Genomic DNA, 27,034 nt, shown 5'->3' on the forward strand with positions numbered 1-27,034 from the left:
ATACAACAGATCAAAACATTTTTATGCAAATATATCAAAGTAAAAATATTTTTTACATGAAAGCTCATATGAATCAATAAGAAAAAAATGTCAAGTTCTCAAAAGATAAATGGGTAAAGAAGATAAATAACTTGGATAAGAGGAAATCAATTAACAGATTGTAAAATATCCGGCTTTGCTATTAATTTAAAAATTAAAATGAGAGTATCAATATAATTTTTTGTAAACTTAAAAGATACAAAGGATGCAGTAACAGACATCATATGGCATTGCACTTTTGGGAAAATAATTTGGCCATATGTACAAAAAGCTCTCAATTCTTATTTTTGCCACATTGCTTTTCAAAATGGTATCTCCAATTTATAAGCCCACTAGGAGTATATAAAGGTTTTAGTTTCCCTTTTTCTTCTCCAGCAATTGATATCAGCTAGCTTTTTCATTTTTGTTCAATGGTAGTGTTTGTAATCACATATTAATTAGCATTTTTCTGATCAATAATGAGGTTGAGACTCTTTCATATACTTATTAGCCATATCCTTTCCCATTTGCTGTTGCATTTCTTGAGCTTTTCTTGTTAGTTTACAAATATTTTTCCCCAGTCTGTCACCCAATTATTAACCTTGTAGTGTTCTTAAATAGACAGAAATATTTTATTTTGATATAGAAAAGTCCATTAACGTTACCCCACTGATTTTGTTTATTTGTTTGGTCTCAGTTCACAAACCTACCACATCCCAAGGACACCAAGATATTTTCTGACATTTTCTTCTGTTTGATTTTTCATCTGTTTGGAAACTTTATTCTAAATAATTTATCCTTTCCCCTATTATACTATAAGATATACCAACTTGTTAGTTGTCCATTGGTTGGGTTCAATATCAGTACTGTACTGTTGCTTTAACTGTAGCTTTGTATTGTCTTAATATCTAGTAAGGCAATCCTGCATATCTGTTCTTTTTCAATATTATTTTAGCATCGAATTTATAGAATAATCTGAAGTAAAACTTAAATCTTTAAAATGATGACTTGTTCCAACTATGAGTTTAATGTATCATTTCATTTATTATTTTATGTCCCTTAATAGAAATTTTTTTTATATTTCTCTACTAGAGTCTTAAGCACTCTTTATTAGGTAATTTACTAAGTACTTTATAGTTTTTGTTCTATTGAAAATGGTATCTATTACATTTTTAATTGGTCTTTACTGGCATAGGGAAATACTAATAAATTTTACATCCAGCAATCTTACTGACCTCTGTTGGGTTCTCTATGGAGTAATTATTTTATCTGTCTATTCAAATAAAAGTCTTATTTACTTTTTCTTTGCTTATTACAATATCCAGAACCAATAGCAGTCAAAGCAGTCAACCTTGTCTTTTTCCAACATTACATATTTAACAGTTTCTCTGTTAAATAATGTAAGTTCTTGGTAAAGAGCTTTTATCATCTAGAAGTTTCCTTCTGATTCTAGTTTTCTAAAAGTTATACAGAGGATGCCAAAAAAATGTATTTACATTTTAAGAAAGGGAAAAACTGTATTAAAATTATACTGATGGCAACCACTTTGAGCACCTCTTGTAATTGCAGAAGTTAAACATGACTTGTATGTCTTTTATCGGTATATATTGACTATTAGAATTTTATTACAGTGTTTTCCTTTCTTAAAATGTGTATACATTTTTTTTGGCACCCTCTGTATATTCTAGGGATTCCTGCTTAGATACACAAGAGATACACAATTGTCTGAGTGTTAGGAAAGTGTTGGAGATGATCTACGTATTCATGCTGTAGGAACAGATAAATAGAGCTGGCTTAAAGACACTTAAATAAAAAGAAAACGTCATGTATTTACCCATGTTACCATCTCCAGAGTTCTTTATTTCTTTGTGTATATTCATATTTCCATCTGGAATCATTTTCCTTCTGCCTGAATAACTTGCTTTAACAATTCGCTTAGTGCAGGCTGGCTGATGATAAATTTTTTCAGCTTTTGTCTTTACTTTTTCTTTGTTTTTAAACTATATTTTTCCTGGTTTTAGAGTGCTAAGTAGAATTTTATTTTTCTTGCAGTGCCTTAAAGATGTTACACTGTTTCCAAAGGGGAATCTGCTGTCATCCTTATCTTTGTACCTCTGTGCATATGTGACATTTTCTCTGGCTGCTCCTAATATTTCCTATTTAACATTGGTTTTGAGCAGTTTGATTTTAATATGTGTCCTCGTCTTTCTGTGGTGTTCTTTGAGCTTCTTAGATCTGCGGGTTTATAGTCTGCATCGAATTTGGAAATTTTTCAGCCATTATTTCTTCAACTACTTCTTCTGTTCCCCCTTCCCCCTTAGAGACTTCAATTACATACATATTCAGCTTCTTGAAGTTGTCTCACAGCTGATACTGTTTTTTAAAACCCTTTTTCTCTGTGTTTCCTTTTAGAGAGTTTCTACAGCAATGCCTTCAAGTGCATTAATCTTTTCCTCTGCAATATCTCATCTGCTGCTAATCCCATTCAGTGACTTTTTCATTTTACACATTTAAATTTTAATCCCTAAACATTCAATTTAGTCTTTTTTTATATCATCTGTCTCTATACTTAACTTTTTGAACACACAATATTGTTTTAATGACTGCTTTGATGTCCTTGTCTGGAAATTTTAACATCTGTGTCAGTTCTTGTTCAGTTTCAATTGATTGATGATGGGTCATATTGTCCTGCTTTTTTGCATGCCTGGTAATTTTGAATGGATACCAGGCATCCAATTTTAACTTACTGTGTACTGAATGTGTTTGTATTCATATAATTATTGTCAAGCTTTGTTCTGGAATGCAGTTTTTTGTAAACACTTTGATTATTTCAGGTCTTGCTTTTAAGATTTATTAGGCAGGGCTGGGACAGTGATTATTCTAGGGTTAATTATTGCCCACTCTTGAGGCAAACCCTTCTGAGTACTCTACCCAATGTCCTATGAATTATGAGGTTTTCTAGACTGCATTGTGGGAATAGACACTGTTCCTAGCCCTGTATGAGTACAAAGCAGTTTCCTCTAATTCCTTCCAATGGTCGTTTCCCTGACCTCACACAACTGCACTGATCAGGACTCTGCTAAATACTCAAGGGGTAACCTCTGCAGATATCCAGGGTACTGTTTCTGGGCAGTTTGCTCCTCTCCAGGATCCTGTCCTGCAAACTCAAGCCACATTGGTCTCCCCAAATTCTCAGTTCCATCTCTTCAACTCAGAGTCTTCCAGGATCCACCTCAGTTCTCCCACACTTGCATCATGTTCTAGAAACTCTCTCAAGATAAGTCACAGAGATCACCTCATTTGTTTCTCATCTCTCAGGGATCACTTTTTTTGTTGTTGTTGTTGTTTTGTTGTTGTTGTTGTTGTTTTGTCTGATGTCCAGTGTCTTGAAAACCATTGGCTAAAATATTTTGTTTGTTTTGTTTTGTTTCAGTTGTTTAAGAGTGTTACTCCATCTAGGCCGGAAATTATTTACGTAAAACTCAGAAGCATAAAAAATTCTACATATACTTTTCAAGGATAAAAATAAATGCATGAACAGTGAATGGAAGGGCATATATTAAACACATAGCAGTGGATGTTAGAAGGGCAAGGGAGAATTGGAGATAGTAGATAATGGGAACAGCAAAACAATTAGATGAGTGATGTTATTGCCTGGTGATGATTACTTGCCCTGATCAACTCTATGATGGGCACTTGAGGTCCAATTTTTTTTCTCAATTTTTTATTCAGGATAAGTAATTAGAAAAACAACAGAAACAACTGTAATCATTAATAAGAGAAATAAAAATTAAAATGATATAAACAATCTGCAAGGAATCTCTCCCACCATAAGGATCCAGAACAGAGGAATTATAGGTAAGTTCTATTATATTTACAAAGGAACAAAGCTCTCTGCTCAAAATTATTCCCAAGAGGGCAAGCAACTCATTTGTTTTATGATGATAGAATTACTTACCTTAATAACAATTGCCAGAAAAAACAAAAAACCACTAGAAAATAAATTACACATCAATTTTATTTTTTTAAATAGATGAAAATCTGAAATAAAATATAACAAATTGAATGTAGCAATATTTTAGGAAATAATAATATATCATATCTAAGGAGATTTAATCTTAGGAATGCAATAATGATTCACCATCAAAAATCTAAAAAAGTATTTGAAAGAAAAAAGCTTATGCCTTTTGTTACAATAATTGTACTTCAAAATCTATAAAAGCAATTCAATTCAAAAGCTTTACTCAAACAATGTTCATAGCAACATTATATATAGCAGTGAAAATTAGAGCCAATCTAAATGTTCAACCATAGCTCTGATGAAGCAAATGATGATATAACTACCCCACTGAATATCATATATCCATATAATGGATACAAAGAATTACATAGAAAATACTTTACAAAGAATTACATAGAAAATACTATGACAAATAGATCCTTGACCTTGTCAGATTTTAAAACTCAGACATCACTGAGATTTACTCTGATCACTCTATTTAATCTCACAACCTACTCTACACCCCCAAAAACAGACACCCCTGGCTGTCCCAATCTGCCATTCCCACCTCCATGTTTTCTTTCTTTTTTTCTTTTTTTTTTTTTTTTTTTTTGGTAAAACTTATCAACTTCTAACGAACTGGATGGTTTATATGTTGATATCTACTATTTACTGTAATTTAATCTCATCTTCTATTACAACATCATTTCAACAAGAAAAAGTTTTTGTCTGGTTTGCTGATGTACCTCAAGTACCTAGGTATGACTAGCAAATTTGCATATCTCAAACAAATAGATGAATGAAGTTAACATTAGAGATGTTGATTATTTTAAGTGACCTCAAGTTCCATGACTTATGAAAATATGTAGTTATGTTGAATCATGAATGTAATTCACAAGCACTATGAATCCAGGGTAGTGGAGGTGTCTAGCATCTGAATCTCAGTGTGGTTTTGTTGTTCTCTGCACATTTTATGGGGGAAATTGCATGCTATGCAACAGTATACCACTCAGTGGCAAAACAAAACAAACTACTAGTACAGGTAACAATATGGATGAGTCTCAAATGCATTAGGCTGAAGGAAAGAAGCCAGACAGACAGAAAAATAGACACATAGACCAATGGAATAGAATTGAGAACCCAGAAATAAAACCACATAAATATGGACAGATAATTTTTGACAAAGAAGCTGAAAACATACAATGGAGCAAAGACAGCCTCTTCAATAAATGGTGCTGGGAGAATTGGATAACCACGTGCAAAAGAATGAAACTGGACTGCTATTTGTCACCATGTACCAAAGTTAATTCAAAATGGATCAAAGACTTAAGCATAAGACCTGACACAATAAACTGCATAGAAAAAACATAGGTACTAACTTATGGACCTTGGGTTCAAAGAGCATTTTATGAATTTGACTCCAAAGGCAATGGAAGTAAAAGCTAAAATAAACAAATGGGACTATATGAAACTTAAAAGCTTCTGCACAGCAAAAGAAACCATTGACAAAATAAAGAGGCCACCAACTGAATGGGAGAAGATTTTTGCAAACAGTGCCTCCGATAAGGGGCTAGTATCCAGAATATACAAGGAACTCATGCAACTCAACAACAAAAAAACAAACAACCCAATTGAAAAATGGGCAGAGGACTTGAAAAGACATTTCTCCAAAGAGGACATACAAATGGCAAATAGATATATGAAAAAATGCTCAACATCACTAATCATCAGAGAAATGCAAATCAAAACCACAGTGAGATATCACCTCACCCCAGTCAGAATGGCTATCATCAACAAGACAAATAGTAACAAATGTTGGAAAGGCTGTGGAGAAAAAGGAACCCTCATACACTATTGGTGGGAATGCAGACTGGTGCAGCTGCTATGGAAGGCAGTGTGGAGGATCCTCAAAGAATTACGAATAGAATTACCATATGACCCAGCAATCCCTCTCCTGGGTATCTACCCCAAAAATCTGAAAACATTTATACATAAAGACACGTGTCCTCCAATGTTAATTGCAGCTTTGTTTACGGTGGCCAAGACATGGAAACAACCAAAATGTCCTTCGATAGATGAATGGATAAAGAAGTTGTGGTATATATACACAATGGAATACTATTCGGCGGTAAGAAAAGATGATATAGGAACATTTGTGACAACATGGATGGATCTTGAGAGAGTAATGCTGAGCGAAATAAGTCAGACAGAAAAAGCAGAGAACCATGTGATTTCACTGATATGTGGTATATAAACCAAAAACAACAAAAGAACAAGACAAACAAATGAGAAACAGAAACTCATAGACACAGACAATAGTTTAGTGGTTACCAGAGGGTAAGGGGGTGGGGGGTGGGAGATGAGGGTAAGGGGGATCAAATATATGGTGATGGAAGGAGAACTGACTCTGGGTGATGAACACACAATGGGATTTATAGATGATGTAATACAGAATTGTACACCTGAAATCTATGTAATTTTACTAACAATTGTCACCCCAATAAATTTAATAGAATAAAATTTAAAAGTGAAAAAAAAGAAAAGAAAAAGAAAGCAAGAAGCCAGACAGAAAAAGAGTATATGTAAATACTGTAGGATTCTTTTCATATAAAATTCTAGAAAATGTACACAACGGTAGAAAATAGATAAGTGTTTGCCAAGGGAGGGATGACTGAAACGGAGCATGAGAAAACCTTTGGGGTGATGGAAATGTTCAACACCCTAATTGTGATGGCAGTTCCATGTGTCTATCTGCCATGTCTCCTCAAATTGTTTACGTATGAGAAATTTATTCTCAGATATAGGAATGTTGGGCTGTCTACCAGCATAACAGCTCTAAGCAGGCATTACAACTGAATATTTTTATTTTTTAAATGTACAATTCAGGATGGTATTGTCTTTCTGCTAGCTTTCACTTTTGTTTCCTTCACAGGAATCTTTAAGATAAATATTTGGCAGCTATATTTTAAAAGTTGTTCATTATATATTTAAATATATTTTTAAACAATATTTAGTTTTGAAATTCCTTGTGAACAAAAGGAAAGAGTTATGTTTAGGGTCAGAAACTTTCATTTACATATAAAATACTTATTTTTGCATTAGGTGGATACCACGACCTCTAGAGATGTGTACACAGAGCTTTCAAATATCCAAAAAAGTGACTTTCTTTCAATGATATGATACTCTAAGTGTTTTGAGTTTGGCTAACAGTGAAAAATCACCTTCTTTAGTAAAGCTATTAAAAAATAAGCATTATAATATGGAAAAAGTACTCCCTGAAAATTCATTTTTACAAAAGTCAGTTTCTTGGACATGATAGCCTACTACTGGAAAACATTTCTTAAAGTACGGAAATTTGTTCAGCAAAGAAATTGCTGCTACAGTTCTGTTAAAACTGGGCAGTCTGTTTATCCTGTCTAAAATTCCTGTGTAGAGTACAATTTTAATGTCAAAACTAATCAATGAATCAGTTAAACTAATAGATGAGCACTGATGTAATAAAAAGCTATACCAGTTAGGGTTTGATCAAAGAAGAGTCACAATGAATGATACAGATTAAGGAATTGATTGTGGCAATCAAAACTTAAACAATTGTGTGAGCTGCTGCTTCTGCCTCCAGTGCTTGGCCTGAGGTCAGTAGGTCCAGTAATACAGAAGAAACTAAGGATGTGAAGTGGGGGCAGAGCAAAAACAAGATAGAAGCTGTGAGGACAAAAGGAAACTAACATGGACAAACTGGAATCCTCGTTTTTCTCATCACCTCCCTTCTTGATGGTATGAGTGACATGCAGGGTATTAGGTAGCCTTCACCACAGCTCCAGAATAGGATTCAGAGAATCTGAAGGAGGCCAGTGGTGGGGGAAAGGAGGGAGGGCATGCAGAGATAACCTGGGTACTGTCCATGCCAACCAGGTAAGCCAGCAGGTCATGCAACAGCATCTGGTCCACACTGACATGTGGCTATTGCTATACTTCCACCTTCCAAATCTCAGTCAAATTTCTCTTGGGGTTAGCCCTAACCCTGCCAGAACCACACTGGAAAAAGAATTCTGGGGGAAGTAGCTCCAGCTTAGTTAGGTTGACAGGGAACAAACCACCACAAAAACAAACTCCTTAGCGTTTTCTCCTCCCTTGCTTTCTCCCATCCTGCACTATTTATGGGTCCCCACTTTGGATCTACAAGCCTACTTCTCTGTCACCTCTAAGCCACTGCACATATTTTGTAATGCTCTTGAGGTGTCCCTAAAATTTTTAGAGAGGGATATTTGCCAGAGAGTTTGATACTGAAGTCTAGAACTGATGAAAAAATACATTGGAGGGAAAGATTTTGGAGTTAACCAGCAAAGATGACATCATCTTGCATGTGCATAGATTATGAGCCCACACAGGAAGAGTGTGTGCCCAAGGAAACAACAATGACGAAATCTTCAAGAATACTAATAGAGGGCGCACAGAGGGACAGAAAAGGGAAACTATTTCTGCCAGGCAGAATCATCTGGTCCATATTTGGGAGCTCAGTAAATGTTAGTGAATGTGTTCTAACATTTGAACCTGATAACACCTCTGTGAGGTGAACAAAAACTATTCCTCACAATTTGCAGTCACGATTCAGTGAAGTAGCACATGGCTCCTAACATCATTCTTTGGTACTTTCCCTTAGTAACTTTAAGAGCGTTAGAAATGGACACATGGGGAAAGGAAGGATGAGACTGGCTAAGTGACTTAGCTCCCCAGCATACTCTTCTTTTTTCTTTTTTCTTTTTTTTTTTACTTTAGCTCCCAAAACAATAGTTCCAGTAGCTCTTGGCATAAAACTAAACTTCTCAGAAGTCAGAGGGTATCATTCTTGGCCCCTAATTTCCCCTACATGCAAGATCTGCAGCCACACCTGCTCAGGTAAGTCAACCACACAGAAACTGAAATAGCCAATGAAGATCCTTGTCCAATAATTCTAAGGCAAGGTCTTAATAAAAAACTATCTGACTTAGAATATAAGCTCCTAGGGGGCCAGGAACCTGCTGTAAACCATGTACTCAGCAGCATCTAAGTACTATGGTGGATAAGAAGACCCACATCATGTGAAAAGTTGGTGCAATCTTTCAAGGCAATTTCTCATTAATTCCTCCCAAAGCCAAGGCATCGATTACTATTAATATAACATTCCATCCAGGAAGAGAAGTTCAAAGCCATCACCATCTTTCCTATGCATCACTCTATTTTCATCAGCAAATTTGTATCATGCCAACATCTCTTTCAACTCTTTTGATTGTACGGAACAAGAGCCCACTTAAGTCGCATTATGAAATGAAGGTGCATTATAAAAACGCACACAGATGGAAGAGGAAGTTGTCACAATAATTCTCCATCTCTTTCACAAGGACCTTATGATCTCATCAGCAATGCATGTTCTTAGATTCTCTGTATATTTGTTCCCTCTCTTTACCACCATGCAGCTTTCTCACTGGACTCTGTCAAAGTCATCACACGCCTTTAGCTTGCTACAGCCAACTCTTAACTCATACCCTCATTTCATTTTCAGCTGCCCTAATAGCTGGAAATTTTTTACCATGTTTCTAATTTCAGGTTCTTAAGAGAAAACCCACTTAATTCCACTCCGTTTTGGAAACAGAAATACAGGTCAAACATCACTGGCCAGCTTACGCAATGACTGCTTTGGAGTGATATGCCTGCTTCTGAGGGCCTTGGAAGCCCAGGAAGCTGACTTGAGAGACAACAAAATGGAAAAGGATCTCATAGTTTTAAACAAAACTAACAGGCAATAAGGTCTCTCAACCAGGCAGTTTCCCATAGAACGGGGTGTGAGCAAGGCAGGCCTTGAAAGTTCAATCCATCTGAGAGTGTTAGTAATAGCTTGCCAAAGAGAAATGGAAGTGATCTCACCGTGATGAATTTCCTACATTAAATTCTTCTAACATTAACAATATGAAATTAAGTCCAGTGTAATATCAACGAGATAAAAAAAGTTGGTACTTGTGAAACGGTATTAAATCGTACTTATCACCGTACAAATGTTACCATCAGGAATTCAAAGCTTTCATTCATTAATTTAATAGATGGTGCCTACTATGTGCCAGGCACTGCTCCACTTGCTGGACAAAATCAATCATCGCTTTTCCAATTCCAATTACACCAAGGCTGTGAATGTACATGTCTTTTTAAAGCAATTAAATGATTTTATTTCTTTTCAGATAAAATCTGAATGGCTAATCACAGTTACTTATCAGCTCCTAAAACCGAAATAGCAGGCATGGCCAATCCTTGAGTGAGGGCTCTAAGGAAAACACAGCATGCTACAGGAAGTATATTGCTAATTCAATGAAGTAGCATGCATTGCTTTGCGTCAGTGCTGAATGGATGCCCCAGTACTGCATCGGCAAACCCTGCTGCTAACAACACCATATTTCAAAGACACTTTAAAACCGACTTCACAGTCCCCTCCTGGTACCCAGATATTTAATGGCTCATATATTAGAAGCAGGAATTAGGTATATGCTGAGCAAATCCTTTTGTGTATATATACATTTCTGCCTGCCAGATTCTTCCTAGACTATTAACATTGCTTTTTCTTTTCTTTTTCTTTTTTTTCCTTTTTTTTTTTTATTTTATACCCCTCAAACACTATGAGCTTTGCTGGATAATACTGAACAGCTGCAACATGGTACCCAGTGGGATTGCTGAAATGTCTCTGTATAGACACATATTCACACATGTGGAGATAGAAAAATTGTTTAAGAACCAGGGGACCCATCAGAATGAGAGATGCCAGCTAAGTGCTAAACATTATTATTTCATCTGAAATAAGAAAGAAGCAGAGAAAAATAATTTCTGGGAAGGCTGAAAATGCCTCAGAAGCATTACATTATTATTATTATCACAAAAGTTCATCAGCAACCTCCCCACTCTGCAAACTTGACCAGAAAATCCATTTTCCTTCTGACAGTCTTTCAGCCTGCCCTAGCTTTGTTGCTCCTAATTACGTCAATTAAAAGTGCTTTCTAATAAAATGTTGGCATTTCTCTTCCTCAGACCTTGGAACTATGGAGATACTTGTCAAATTGTTCTTTCACACTCCCAAATGACATTTTCTCCCCATAACAATCAACTGTTTCATCCAGCTTTCTATTTATAAGGACTCAAAAATAAATAGGTGATAGACAGACAGATAGAAAGATGATAGATAGATAGATAGACAGACAGACAGACAGACACAGACAGACAGACAGACAGATAGATAGATAGATAGACAGATAGATAGACAGCCTTTCTGAATTACTGAGGGAAGTTTTACCGTTTCGTGTGTTGGTTTGTTAAATAGGAAACTGAGCAGAAAGAGTTAATGCACAGACCAATTCTTTTGTGTGGTCCTTCTATTGCCAGGGGCTGTCCAACACAGGCAAACTCGTGCTTCTGGCATAAGTCATCAGGAGGCAGAAATCAGGTCATCAATAGAACCAGTCTCCCCGCTCTCTGAGAGGGACTGCTCCATCGTTTCAATCACATCTGTAACATAAGTTAATGTTCAGCAGCAAGAAAACATTTGTTCTCTTGAAGAGGAACTCCAATAATGGAATTGCGTCTCAGAGATTTTGCCAAGGACATAGAATAACTGGTAATGACAAGCGCTGACTGTGGTGAAGTTGCGTTGGTCAATTACCCTCTGCTGAACTGAAGTCTAGCTGATGCATATCACAAGCAGAGATTGCTTGGGAGTGACAGGAAAAGAGACATACTTGCCCACTTATGAGGACATAGTTCTCATTTGAGGAAATTTGAATTTCACCATATTTTCCACCATTCCCCCTCCCCCATTAAAACAATAACACTAGCCATTTAAACATGTTTACAAACAGCACTTTCTACTGGGTTTATAGATCTCTATTTCTTCCCTCTTTCCATATTGAAACAACTCTGTTCACTGCAAAATCTTCTGCCCACGGTTCATTTGAAATAAATCATTGAAGGACAGCAATGATGGCAGCACCTAGAGACAGAATATTAATTGCCTGGATCTTATCAAAAGAATACAGTGTTATTTAGTCTCAGGTATTTGATAGGGAAAGTTTCTAATTTTTCTCCCAATGTGTTTGTACTCTTGCTGGACTAAAGAAGTATATTATATAGAAATTAGCATTGAATAACAAGGAAATTCTCAACAGACACAAAACCTCATAAATCACATTCTCAGATTCAAATGACTTTACCTGTACACTAGACTTTGAGAAGAATTGTGATGTAATGGGGGAAAAGTTGACTTCAGCATCAGGCCTGGGTGGGTTTGAATCCCTGAATGTTACTTAACCTCTCTGTACCTTAACTTTCTTACTTGTAGAGATGGTCTGACCTCAATGTTTTTGGGATTAATGCCCATAGGGTACAGTGCTCTGCAGATAACTGATGTTCAATAAATATGAACTCTTTTGGACAAGGTAATCAAATTCTACACAGACGGTTGATGAAATTATTGTGTAGGGAAAATGTATCCTCAGCAATCTCAAAATTCTATGTGATTCTCCCATTTTTCAGTACTAAGCTCATCTTAAATTTATAGACTCCCAGCGATTCCACGGTGTCCCACTCTTTCCTATTACTGTTTATCCAACAAACAGGTATTAAGCACTTGATGTGGTACCATTCCCAGAAGCATTTTCATTTTTATAGAAAAATGTTTGAAAGCTATTTGACCTGAGGAAAAAATTAGAAATGTACAACTAGAGGGAAAGTATCTGCACACTTTTCCGTTATCTCTGCCTCCACACAGATGCAACCAAAGCCATTTTCCCTCTTCCATCCTAACTGAAACTGTATTTTGATGGAATGGGGATGTACCTAGCCACCGTCAATGAGTAATAGTTTGTTTAAGCCAGTCATGCCAATACTATTCCCATTTGCCAATTAAAGTTCTAAGAGTAGGCATCCAGTTTGAGCCAATGAGACATAAGGGGCAGTCTCCTAGTGGTTTGGGGGCGGTCAGGGAGGGGGGATTCTCCCCTAGGAATTTCTCCCCTTAAAGGGAAAAGTATTTTAGTTCCTGCCCCCTTTTTTCTTGCTTGGAATATTATTGTGTAAAGACATTAGCTTACAGATGTGGTAGCCAATCTATTACTATTAGGGAGACATTGCCAACATAGAGACAATGGTGGAGCAGAAAGTATAGAAGCCTGGATTGTTGGTGATACACTGACCTGCTACACTAACTCTGGAATTTCCTACTTATTATGTGAGATTAGTAAAGCATATATATATATGTATATGTATGTATATGTGTATATATATGTATATGTATGTATATGTGTATATATATATACACACACACATGCTTTCAGTCAGGTTTTCTGTTATTTGCAGTCAAGCATATCCTAATTTATACACACTCTATTATTGTACTATCCTTAGAGACCTCAAGAGAAATTACCAAAACAGAAATGAAGTCTAAGGGATTAAGAGCTAAAACAGTGACATGCTCCTAACTCTGAAGGCCGCCGGTTTGATTCCCACATGGGCCAGTAGCTGTGCCTTCTACAGCTAAGACTGTGAACAATGGCTCTCCCAGGAGCTGGGCTGCCAGGAGCAGCCAGAGGTTGGTGTGAGCTGCTGTGAGCATGAGCTTCTGTGAGCGGCCGACCAATGAGATGAGCAACCAACTGCCTGGGGCGGGGGGGGGGCCCCCCCGCAAGGCTCGTAATACCAGCATGGACCAGGGAGCTGAGCCCTACAACTAGACTGAGAAACAATGGCTTACAAAGGGGGGGGGGGGCAAAAAAAAAAAGAGCTAAAACAGCATTTTTCACCCTTGCAGGATCAAGGAAACCAGAAGTATCGCTCTGGATTTAAAAGAATGCTTCCCTGCCTTTAAGGTGGAGCCAAATAGGTATCAATTTTACACTAGACTGGAAAATCTCTGTGAGGGAAGGAACCTTGTCTTATTTACATCTTTAGCACCTGGCACGTTGCCTGGCACATAGTACATAATCAATAAACATTTGTTGAACGACTACATGAACACTGTGGAGTAATTCGTCAAATTTGTTGTAGCTTTCTAGTGCACTCGATTGTGGGGGGCCTCCAGCACTCTCTGCACCATTTGATTGGGAAACAAAGCCAAAAAGCCAGAATGGCTTTCATCTTTCTGTTGCAAATGGCTCTATACTGCAGCCCTACAACATAAATGCTTAGCCTCCCCAGTGCCCCCTACAAAGCTGTGATTTTTTTTTCTGATTCTCTATTTTTAAAAAGCCAAGACCATCAGTGTGTTTGTGTTTCTTTGTGTTGACTGTAGATTTTGATGTTGTTGCCAGTTTCCTTCTCACACTGTCAAATTTTGTTTTATGTTCCCTTATTCTTTCAGCCATTTCAGGGGAGGAAATGCTAATTACCATGGGCTTAATAGCAGTGCTGAACTGCACCAGAACACCAGGGTCTCACGAATACCTGTCACTGCACAAGTTTTCAATTACCATAATTCCATTCCTAATTCAAATTACCATAATTGCCCTCCATTAATGCAACTTTCTCAAAGCTGAAACATCAAAGAAGAAGCTGACATATTAGCTTCGTTGACTACTTGCAAACATAAACAGCGTCTGTCCCTTTTGCAAATAGGATGTTAGCCTGAAAAAATATACATATTGGTACTCTGAGTTCATAAGACCTATCATTATATTTTGAATATTCTGTCAATGATTGTACAAACTGAAAATCATCCTTATCTTCCTTCCTCTCTTTTCTATTCCAGGTGAAGGGTAAGAACTGCCCTTCTGATTGTCTCAGCATTTACCACAACATGAAAATTGAGCCTGTTGGTTCCTTAAGGAACTTTGCTCCACAAATCCATCTATTTGGATAAAAAAGCAGTTTTCCCACCCTACAACCATCAATTCCACTGTTAATGATCCTTATTTTCCTGAATAAGTCATGCTTGATTTTCTCACTTACTGGCTTGGAATTAGACCATTTCCCAGAGTTAACTGGATGGAAGATCAATGTTACACCATCACTGGATCGTCCCTAACATTTTATCAGGAAGCCATAATTTTGTAATTTTAAATACAAGCAATTTTTCATTCTTGAACTCAGAGAAACTGCCAGAGGAAAGTAGGCAGAGCAAAAGGTCACATAATAAGTAGGTTTATTAGAGTATCTAGTTCTAAGGAAGCTGCAGTCCTTTAAGCCAACAAGTGAAACAGTGAAGCATTCTTCAGTAAGTTTACTAAATCAATCCATTAAATAACACATTTCCAAAAAAAGTCTAAACAAGCACTATAATAAGTTCATTTTAAGTTCTCAGCAAATGATCAAAGCCACTGATAATTGTCAGCCCTGCAGTCTCTGTGCTATCTGGCAGTTTAGTCAGACATTCAAGAGCCACAGTAGCTTTGAAAGTTGAAAATTCTGCATCTCCAAATGCCACAGGCACCTTTATAAAGGATTTAGCTCCAGGTTGCACTGATGTAGAGCTCCGTTAACGATAGGAAACAGGATCGTTCCATTGGAAACTCTGAAGGGTTCAGAAAGAGGGAGTTGACCTAATTACCTATGTACAGCCCATCAACAAAAGAACCTGAAATTAATTTTTTAAAAAAATACCCATTACAAAAAAAAGAATCCAGCACATGGAGTCATAGGGTTTCAGCTCTACCCTGGAGGCTTCTTTCAGTTCCTGTGCTCCCAGGAATTTTGGCATATATTTAGGTTATTTTTGCATTTTGCTCCTCAAAGTTGAGAAGAAACTAAATTGTGCTGGTACCAAAGACTTCATAATACCAGATAGCTTCCTCCCAACAAGAAGCGGTCTCAGGAAAATTGGAAATTACTTGCGAACAAGAAAAAAAAATTGCTTCAAGGAAATTTGTAGGAATAGTATATGGTTAGACCAACAGATTTTTGAAAGATCATACCAAAATTTACTGTTGCCCCTTGCTTAAGCTTCATAATTTTTTTCTGACTAAAAAGCAACTCAGTTCACAAATGCCTCAGACCATGAACAGAATGACTTAGAACAGATATGACATTACTCTCCTTTTAGCCAAAACTTGGAATGTGAGTCGGGAATATGCAACAGGAGATGAGTTCCAACACATGGCTTGATTCTTTATGGGACCAGACTAATATTTCTCTCACTACATCTTTAGAAGTTGCAGTTCCAATGTGTAGGCCTGAATCTCAGATCCCCCCTCTGTCATTTGGAGAAGATGGTACCCTATGGATTGATGACATAACAGATCAGGAAGTATGTTGCATACAGCTACACACCTAAAGTTTTCTCTCTGCTAGACAGAGAGTGCGACTAGGACCAGGACCACTAGGATAGTACATGGCAAATGGGAGAGGCTTTGTTGAAAGAATTAATTAACTAGTGAATGAATGGAACGAACAAATAATCAGTATTTTCACAATGTGGAAATGTCTACTATATTGGATCATTCTGCCTATCATATTAAGAGTATAATTTATAAACTCTCAGAATTCAAATAAGTAAGTATCTCTGAGGAATTAACATTACAAAAGTCATTTTCTTTGAACTTTGCAGGCCAAGATACATCTTAAAATGTATTGGACGTTAAGGAAGGAAGGAAGGAAGGAAGGAAGGAAGGAAGGAAGGAAGGAAGGAAGGAAGGAAGGAAGGAAGGAAAAAAAAGGAGGGAGGAAGGGAAGGAGGGAGAGAAGAAAGGAGGGAGGGAGAGAGAGAGAGAGAGAGAGAGAGAGAGAGAGAGAGAGAGAGAGGGATAAGGAGAAAAGAAAGAAAGAAAGAAAGAAAGAAAGAAAGAAAGAAAGAAAGAAAGAAAGAAAGAAAGAGAAAGCGGAAGAAAGAAAGAAAGAAAGAAAGAAAGAAAGAAAGAAAGAAAGAAAGAAAGAAAGAAAGAAAGAAAGAAAGAAAGAAAGAAAGAAAGAAAGAAAAAAAAGAAAGAAAGAAAGACTGTGTGCCAGGGTCTGTGCTAGTTTCCTTCACATATATAATATTCATCCTGCCTTCCTCTCAAGTCTTTCTCTCTGTTATTCTCTCAACATGCATTTCCTTTTAACTCACATCTTTTTCTTTACTTTTCACTTCTTCTTTTATTTGCCTTTTTCTTTAAAATTAATTAAAAACTAAAGAATATTTTTTAATATTTTTCACACTTATTGAATTAAAGCTTAGGTTTGCAATGCTTAACATTTTTAAAGTAGGCAATTTCAATATTTTAAATCATGTTTCCTCAGTAAAAACATCTACATATAATTAATTTTCCTTTTTCGGGAAATTAGAAGACATTGAGTTTAATTTTCTCATAATTTTTTTATTGAAACATGAACACTGAGTTTAATTTTTAAAAGTACAAAAGTCTCTCCTTTTAATCTGGGAAGTAAACAGAATGACTGTAACTCAGACTCTTACCACCTCCCTCTTGGAGTTTCCAACAGCTCCTGAATCATCTGTACACCCTTGTTTCCTCCCTCCCATGTGTGCATTACAATGTCATCCATCCATAATACATTAATGTTGAGGCAATGAGGCAAAAACACCAGCCAGACCCAGGAACTCTGATCTCTAGTTTGAGTCCAACCACTTTCCAGCCATGTGAATTTAGAACAATTGCATGGGATAAGATAAGTGTATTTCAGGGGTCTCAAAAATAAAATGGAGATAGAAATAAATTCCTGTTTCACTGAGTTCATGGGATTGTTGTGAAACTCAAATGAATTAATATAAATAAAAGGGCTTTGTGGTGTTTAAAACATAACACAACTATCAGATGGTAGTAAGCTTTAAGCTTCAGATGTATTACCTGTAAATGGTACAGTATAGCAATGAAAGCATAGGCTTTGGAGCGAGACTGCCACTCATAAACGATATGACCATGACCATACAAGACCTATGCCTCAGTTTACTACTCTGCAAAAAGAGAATAATTGTACTTACAGGGTTTTTCTGAGGACTACATACCTTAATATTATATAATGCACTTAAAATAGTCCCTGACCCAAAGTAAGTTCTATAGAAGTATTTGCTATTATTACTATTATTATTATTATTATCACACCACTCTCTAGCTCAAATTTTTATTGTGATTTTCCTGCCTGGCATTCATAGCTGTCAATAATCTCTCTTCTACATTTTCTCTTCTACTCCCAAGCACAGACCAGCTTTACTCCAGCTAGACCAGTCTCCCCAGTGCCCTGCTTTCAATCCTGAACTGGACGTTCTTCATTTAGCATCACTTACCTGAAATGCCCCCTTTCTATCCTAGCTACTCATTAATCAAACTCCAGTTCAAGTCCCACCTCCCCAATCACTTGAACCATCCTCTTCCCAGTCTCTGAATTACAATGGCAGTTTGAACCCAGAGTTTCAATCATATACTTCTTTGTACTGCTACGTACATTTAACAGTCTATTGTCTGGTTCACCCACAAGGCACCTCTCCTTTTTTCTGAAAAGAAGCTTTAAAGACTGGGGTCTACTTCCTTGGCCACATGACACTCATGGACAGTTAACTCTTCCTTGAAGTACTTCAAGCTTGAATGGAGAAGAGCCCTCTCCTTTCTGGCAAAGAGATATTAGTTGTGAACTCAAACCTACCAAGAGCCGTGCCCCCAAAACCATGCAAACGCTAGTGGGAGACAATGAAGGAAGCACAGAGAGGCATAGATCAGCGATGGAAAGTGGGAATCTGGATAGTGTTCTACTCCCTGATCCCAAATATCCCTGAAGCTAACTCTACCTGTCCTCTGTACCTTGGTTATTGGGTTATATATGTCAATCAAGTTTCCCGTTAGGCTTTTAACTAGTGTAACTCTTAAAGACCTGGTATGGATACTGGTAAATACAGTATCTTTTTCCTGTTGATGGCCTCTGTCCCACAGCCAGGCTATTTTCAGCTTTAATTATATGACTTGTCCTTGTTCATTATCTGTATACCATTGAAGAGCAACAAAAGTAAGTGATTCATTGCTGACACATGGCATTTCTTGAGCAGCCATTAATTAGAAAAATAGCACTTGAACATAAATTGTTAAGGAGTGTCAGCAAATAAAACTGTAATCAGAATTTTTTTCTCCCTTCTTATGTATGCACCTTTGTGAATCGCACCAGGCAATTTCCAACTTTAATTTAAAGCTTATCAGGGAATCTGAGTATTACATTAATCTTTAAGAACTGAGTCTAAGTATGCTTGGCACTCTCCATTCTCTCTTCTAGAAACAAGAGATGTCCAGAGTCACAGTGCATTCACCTTCTCAAGCCTGCTGGAGTCTAGGACCCTGGCACGCAAGGACCACATAGCTGAGCTTGGTTTCATCTTTTAGGAATTCAAAAAAACAATGACTGAGCACATACTATGTACCAGGCACAGGGGAAATATACGGATGAATAATATAATTCATGCCTGAGCAGCCATTGCCAGGTTCTCCCCCACACCCACATATTTTGGACTTTACCAGTTTGGTGTGCTCCAACTTCTATTGGCTAGTATCTACATCTCTGAGCTTGGAATTCTTCTAGAAAGCTACTCTTCCAGAGCACAGCAGGCCAGAGGCACCAGGGAATTAACACCCCCCTGTGCCTCCTGGGCTTCCCATACCTTTGCCCCCCACAGCCCTCAGCCAGTGACAGCCCTGAGCCAGACGGTGCATCAATACCCCAGCTCCTTTAACACTGGAGGGGCATAATACTGAGACATTGTGTGGCCCACTATGACCAACTTAGTAATAGACATTTTATTGGCCTCCTCTCCTTTGCTCTATTACTTTTCCACTTCCTGTCTGTGTTCTCTATATCTCCTTGGGCAGGGGAGGGAGGGAAACTATTTTCATTCAAATCTTTATTTTCTGCTCTGCTTCCAGGGCAACCCAAACTAAGACAATACCCTCAAAGAACTTACACTCTAAAGGGAAAGACCAGCCTGCCAATAATATTCCTTTAACAGAGGAGTAAGGACGGTGGAAACAGAAAAAATAGAGTCTCCATGACTCTAAGAGCTTCTCCAGCCACGGGATTCACAGTAAATAAAAAACATTTAATAGGGCTGCAGACAGCAAATGCTGCAGACCTTGTCTTTTATTATCACTGCTACTCATGCCTAGCTCTCTTCTGTCATACTGGTCTCTTGTCCCTGTGACCAGATTGAGGCTTTCTTAACTCTATCCCCAAAAGTGGGATTCCTTTAAGCAGTAGGCTTTCCCATGAATTTAATGAAAAAGATAATTATTTAGTGATGTTCTAGTATGATACTTCTTTAAGATAAAATACTTTTAAAAACTAGACCTGACCTAGGTGGTATTGCAAAGGAACTGTGAGCAAAGGATTTAATCTCAGCCTTCTTTATCTTTCAAATCAGGGCACTTGGTGCTTCCTCACTAAACTCCAGTTGTATTTTTCAAGTGGACCCTAATGTCCACATTGTGTCTGAGGTTGGGCTCTCTGGGCGGCTGATGCTGAAATGGAATTTAGTGTGTAGGTAGTGCTTTGGGGAAGAGGGAGAAGAAAGCAGGATTGGGCAGGAGAAGAAGTCACACGGCAAAGCAAAGGGAGATCTTAAGCCGAAATGGTCCCTCAGAGTTGTCCTGCAGTGGGCCAAAATGTCCAGGTCCTTATACTCCTGCTTAGCTCAGTCATGAGATATGGGCTGCCCAAGAAGGTAGCGTTGGGCTTAGCAGTTGGTTCTCTGCTGCTGAGACAATGCCTGCAGGCTGTCTTTTGAGAGCTCTCCCACATGCTAAGGCAACACGCCCTTCCTCGGAAGGGGATCTTAGCAATGCCCCCCCCACCATGATTCATCATACATTGGGATTTGCCTAGTTTCCTGATGACCACATCCACAGGAGCATTTTCTAAACACTGTAGGTTGGAGAGTTCTACATTGACACAAACTCCCCATGGTCTCCCTTTCTCCTCCCCTTGAACTCTCAAGACATTTGCTAATACATTCAATTTCTAAATACATTTTCTGGTATCCCATGAGCTGCCTATTATCAGTTGGACTAATTAAAGTACAAGATTGGAATTTAATGGCATAAATAACTAAATTTAGGTTAGGGTTAGTGTTAGTCTGGGACACACAATCAGGTGGCCCAACAGACTCAGGTCCAGCAATCGGGTTCCGTTCATCTAAGACAATAAAGTTATTTGAGTCTTCAGTGGACCCATCAAATTCCTGGCATTTCTCTGTGACCTTGGAGCCAAACCCTTCTACCACATTTGGGGAAGTCCTGGATGACTGAACCAATCTGCTCTAGAGAAAGCTCTTCTGAGGTGACTGTGAGCTCAAGCGTGTCACTCTGTTCCTCTCCTAATGCCTTATTCAAGCCCTGGCATTATCTGGGGCGAGGTGGGGTACCCAAACTGCCTAGCACCTGGGATGTGGTTAAGCATGTCTAGCTACCTGAATATATTTGAGGGCAATGAAAAGCACGATTTACACCAAGTCTTGCATTCCCAATTGTGTTCATTATGCTTGATTACGGCCTTATAAAGATTCCCTCTGTTCCATCATGGAGGTCCTTGTAAGCAAAGATTCACACAGGAGAAGAAATGAAATGAAAAAAATCTATGCATTTAGCAACACACTTTGAAATTTTAAATGATCTAAACAAAATAGGCTGTCATTATAGCTAGTTATGTTTTTAGTTTGGAAATGAACTTCACCTCTAATTCAAAGTTTAAAAACTATGTGTGCATTTCTCATTTTCCAGAGTACTCACCCTGTACCATTTCAGATTCCACATTTTTCTCAGTCTGTTCTCTCTTCACCAAAACAGTCAGACAAAACAAACATAAAGATAATAGCACAATAACAAAAGGACATGAATAATTGGATTGTCTCTTCAGTCAGAAGTATTTTTGCTTCTACTAAAGGATTACACTATGATAAATATTATTACCCTCAAGATCAATCGAATGAAGGATCAGCCAAATCTAACTCAATGCCAGGAAAATCTATATTGTATTTACAGATTTCAGATGGAAAATCCAGCATTCATAGCACAAAGCATTTGTATTCTCTTCTCTCCACTCTCCTCTCAATTTCCTTCCAGAACCAAAACTATTTGCAAGACTTATTGGCAGAAAGCTCCTTGTTCATAAAGATGACACTGTAATCACCAGGGTACTTTAAGGATTGTTCATCAACCATCCTTAAAACATGGACTCAAAGCAGACACTCATCCTGTGTCTACTGCTTCATTCCCTTCATATCATTCTCCCTGAAAGAGCTAAGTTGTTATTGAAACATAATCACCCCACCTATACTGTAAGCAGGCAAACTGAGTAGATCAAATGGATTTGTAAACATTTATTAGCTGTTACAGTAAAGGTGTGCAATATAATCATGGACACTCAACTCTGCCTTCATTAGCCATGCAAAATTCTCCAGGTCAGTATTTACATTTCAGCAGCTTATTAAGCTTCTAGATGCTGTGATTCAATCAGCTTCACAGATTCCATTTTGGTATGCTATGCTGACACAGAAATGATAGAGGGCAAATAGATTCAAATTAGTCAAACTGCAGTCACACTAGCATACCATTTTACCCTTCGTTTACCTCTGAATTTAAATACATCCTATGAAGTTTTATTGGCATCCAGAAGACCCAGAATGTATGTACCTTGCAATAAATTTAGCAGCCAGAATGAATCAAGGCTACTAAGAAAGAATGAGGAATCTTGGTAAGTCTAAGCTGTCATCAATTCCCAGACAGATACAACCCTACCATGTACATGAGGGGGTCAGTGGCCCAGCCAATGATTCAATAAATGGAAACAAGCCTTGCACTTTGGTGGAATGGCTGGGTCATGGTCGCAATATGCCTTGGAGAGGTTAAGTACAGCCAGGAGAAAGAGAGGTAATTTCCGTTACAAGGGGAATGTTCATCACCTGATCCCAAAGGGACTAGGAGGCAGCAATTTTCAGAAATCTTTATTTATCTGTTTTATTTATGTGTTTATTTATCTGATCCCTCAGGGGAAGTAGAGGGATATCTAGGAAAGACAAATAACTATGATAACAACAAATACACCCTAGTGATCCAGTAAACCCACAGAGTTTCTCTCATGCTACACATTACTGACCTCATTGTAAACATCTATTAAGTGCAACAATCAAAAGCTTGAACCAGGCAACAAGTCGTTAGCTTTGTGCAAAATGTTCAGAGTCCCAGCATTCTGAGAAGCTAGAAATAAGACCGTGCATCCTGGTGGTCAACCAAGGAGAGAATGAAGAGTTATGTGTGGTAGCAAGAAGAGGAGAAGTAAAAAGGAGATGTAGTATTAAGTGACATTTGAGTCATTAGTATGTGGTAGGAATTGTGTATTTTCCCATTTAATCCTCATAAAAAACCCAAAACATTTATTATTATCATCCTTATTCTACAGATGTAGGAAATGAGGCACAAGGTGATTAAGCAATCTAAGGTCCTACAGTCTGTAAACAATATAATTAGATTTTACATCTGGGAGTCTAACTCCAAAGACTGATTTCTTCACCACTATGCAAAGATCTACTCACTGGAATACTTGATTAATCTTTAATGTATTTGAGAAAAATGCTGTAAAGAACCAGTCAATATAAACACATTCATATTTTCACTATCCATAGTATGTCCAGATATTTTCTTGGGATTTCTGAAACAATGGGTCCTTTCAGACCACATCTAGTTAAAGATTTATCATTGGTATTAACATTAGGGTCAACACAAAAATAAAAGTGACAGAAACTGAATGTTTTTCAGAAACAAAAATAGTCTTTGAATTGTCTTCTTGAGTCTGAACTCATACAATACGGTAATCATACAATACGGTAATGTGGATTTTTCTATTGAAACATTTATTTGGCTGGATTTAAGTCTACATAAGTATTAACCTAGGGAAACAAATCTGGATCTGTAACTACATGAAACCATTAAATTGCTTTGTCAGATACCACTAAAAATTCTGCATGCTAACAAAAAAAAGAGATGAAGTAAGGCTGGTATTAATCAGATTTTCTTGACATGTAACTGAGTAGAAACATGACAAGATAAAAGCAACTGACAGATAATGTATTTAAGGGGAAAAAGTTTCAAACTACACATAGTTGATCCTCACCTGCTAGTTGCTATATCATAATCCAAGAATAAAATCTGAGTGTTTGTACCAAAAGATACTCAATGTGAGATGCTGCCATCTCAGTTACCCTCTAATACATAGCCAAGTATCCCAAAAATTATAGCATTGATAATTCATTATTTCTCACAATTCTGTGTGTTTTGACTGGGCAGGTCCTGTGCTGGTTTCACCTGGGCTTAATTATGCATCCAGCAAGACAGTCGGCTGGGCACACTCACATGTCTGGTAGCTGGTTCTAGCTGTTGGCTGGACAACCTCAATTTGCTTCCTCCTGGTTTCTCATCCTCTAGTAGACTAGACCATCTTCTTCAAATGGGAGTCTCAGGAAAATGTACCGAGAGAGAGAAGGTAAAATGATGCAAAGCCTTTTGAGGCCGAGGCTCTAGGATTCACACAATATAACTTCTGCCACATTCTGTTGGTCAAAGCAAAATACATCTGGCCCAAATTCAAGGATATGGAGCAAGAGACTTACCTCTGGATTACAGGAACAGCAAAGTCACATTGCAAAAGAGCACATACATTAGATGGGAAGAATCTGTGCTATGAGACAATTTCCCATGGCCACACACACACCGAGTGAGCCAGAGTGACTGCGTCAATGTCAACATCTCAATATCCTAGTTGTAATATTATACTATTGTTTTGCAAGATGTTACCATTGGGGAAAACAGAGTAAAGAATATAGGAAATCTCTGTATTGTCTCAAAATTAAAAATGTAATGTTAAAAAAAAGTCAAGTGGAAAAATCATTATAAAGAACATAGTAAACAAAACAGAATTCATTACCATGACATCTTACCAAATCCATGGTATGAAATATAAAATAACATGTAATTTATCAAACAATGTATTCAATAAATATTTCTGAGTGACAATCATGGGCCCTGTATTCTTCTAGGCACTGGATATATAACAATGAGCCAATGGACCAAATCCCTTTCCTCGTGGAGCATACCTCCCAGTATTTCATTCTGAATACTATGGCAAACCACAGAAAAGAAAGAAAGAGAAGAGCCGGGGTTGACAAGATAGTAGTCAATGAGAAAATGGTACTATAAGGTAAGGAGAGACTAAATATATTTAAGACTTCCATTCTAAACTTTAAAACCTTCCAGGAAATGTAATTTGTTTCTAAAATATTGAGGAGGCTCTCTAGCTTAGTCTTCTTTCACTATTTCCAGATCTCAATTGTGTGTGTGTGTGTGTGTGTGTGTGTGTGTGTTTGTGTGTGTATACACATATATAAATATACATATATAAATATGTGTATATATAATGGGTAGGTATATCAAATCATCACATTGTACACTTTAAATATACTTTAATTTTGTCAACTATACTTCAATAAATCTGAAAAATATATTCAAAAATTTTTAAGATTAAGAAATATTCAACTATATAAAAGACTGAGCTCTTTAGTTCTCCTTTCCACTGCTCCTCACCCACCTGCCAGATACAATCTGACTGCTAAACTTGACAGGGATGATGTAGTGTATTCTATTACTTTCTTTACCTGGCATCCATTCTCTCTTTCCCTTTGAGAAAACTGCCTCTTCCTATTTTTTGCACATGTGGCTGACTGAGGCCAGCCCTAACTGAAGTATAAAGATGGGTGTCTGACCTGCAAGTAAGCTAACCAGCATATTCAGGGACAGACACATGACCTATTTGGCCATGAGAGTCAGAACCAGGACTTTTGTTGGAACTCTTGGGAAGTGCTTTCTTTTCTCCTGTAGTGTTAGGTGAACAGAATGGGCGCTAGGACTGACTGATTGCATCTTGCCAGTACTGAGGATGAACCTAGCCTGAAAATGGCACCAACACATATGGAAGCTAAGCAGGGAGATGGGGAGAGACTGGGTCTTGATAATATTTGAAGCTCTGAATTCACCTATCACAGAACTCCCCTCAGACTTTGCAAATAAAATTCTCTTTGGGCTGAATAAATTGGTTACTGTGACTAATGATTGAAAGTGTCCTAACCAGTATAAAAAGAGGATAGAGAGGACCTGGGAGCATCTTGGAAAAGCAGGATGGAGGACTGGACAGGAGAACAACTATCAATTTTTCAGAGAAAATTAAAAAATGAGTTGTTGTGTGCTTGCTTTCTTGCCATCTCTGGCACGTGAGCCAAAAACCCGCCTCACCCTTCACCAGGTAGAGCCAATAGCAGTGGTGTCACAATTTGACAAAGACTTATCAGGATTCTATTATGATCTCCATTACTGAGGAAGAAACAAGGGCATAATTTTTAAAGGTTCTCTTTTAGTACCAAAATAAAAGAGAAGTATCTTTGTGTTTACAGAGCATTAGAGATACAGATAATAGCAAATGATGACACAAAACATCAGATAATATTCTCTGGGTACAAATATTTAAGGTTCAAAGGCTGGATTAAAGAAACAAATGTTTCACTAAGTATACATCAGAGTTCTCCAGAGTAACAGGAACAAGTCTTAGCAAAATTCTCCATGTCGTCAACTACAGTTTCTGGCTTACAAAATCCAGATCTATAGAAAACTATCCTATCAACGTGCTATCGTTGACTTCCAAGAGTGAAATACACAGGAAGCGTAGCTGAATATAATACAAGAACACTGCCTTAGAAGTAAGAAGGCCCAAGCTGTGGTTACAGTTCGGGTACTAATTTAACCAAGGCAGTTCACCAACCTGAATTTCAGTTTCCTCATCTCTACGGTGAGGGGAGTAGAACGAGTGACCTCCAAGGCGTCTTCTAACATTCAATCATGCCATGGTTCTAATATCCTCTCTCATCAAGGACCATCAACCTTGCTCCTTCCTTGAATCTCTTCAGTCTATGTTGATAATACTGATTTCAAATGTCAAATGGGATATTGTTCTCTTTTCTAGCGCCAACCTTCTTGCTATGCAAATAAAAGTGGGACATGTGCTGCT

Source organism: Rhinolophus sinicus, linkage group LG02 (genome assembly GCF_036562045.2).
Source record: "Rhinolophus sinicus isolate RSC01 linkage group LG02, ASM3656204v1, whole genome shotgun sequence".
Lineage (NCBI taxonomy): Eukaryota > Metazoa > Chordata > Mammalia > Chiroptera > Rhinolophidae > Rhinolophus > Rhinolophus sinicus.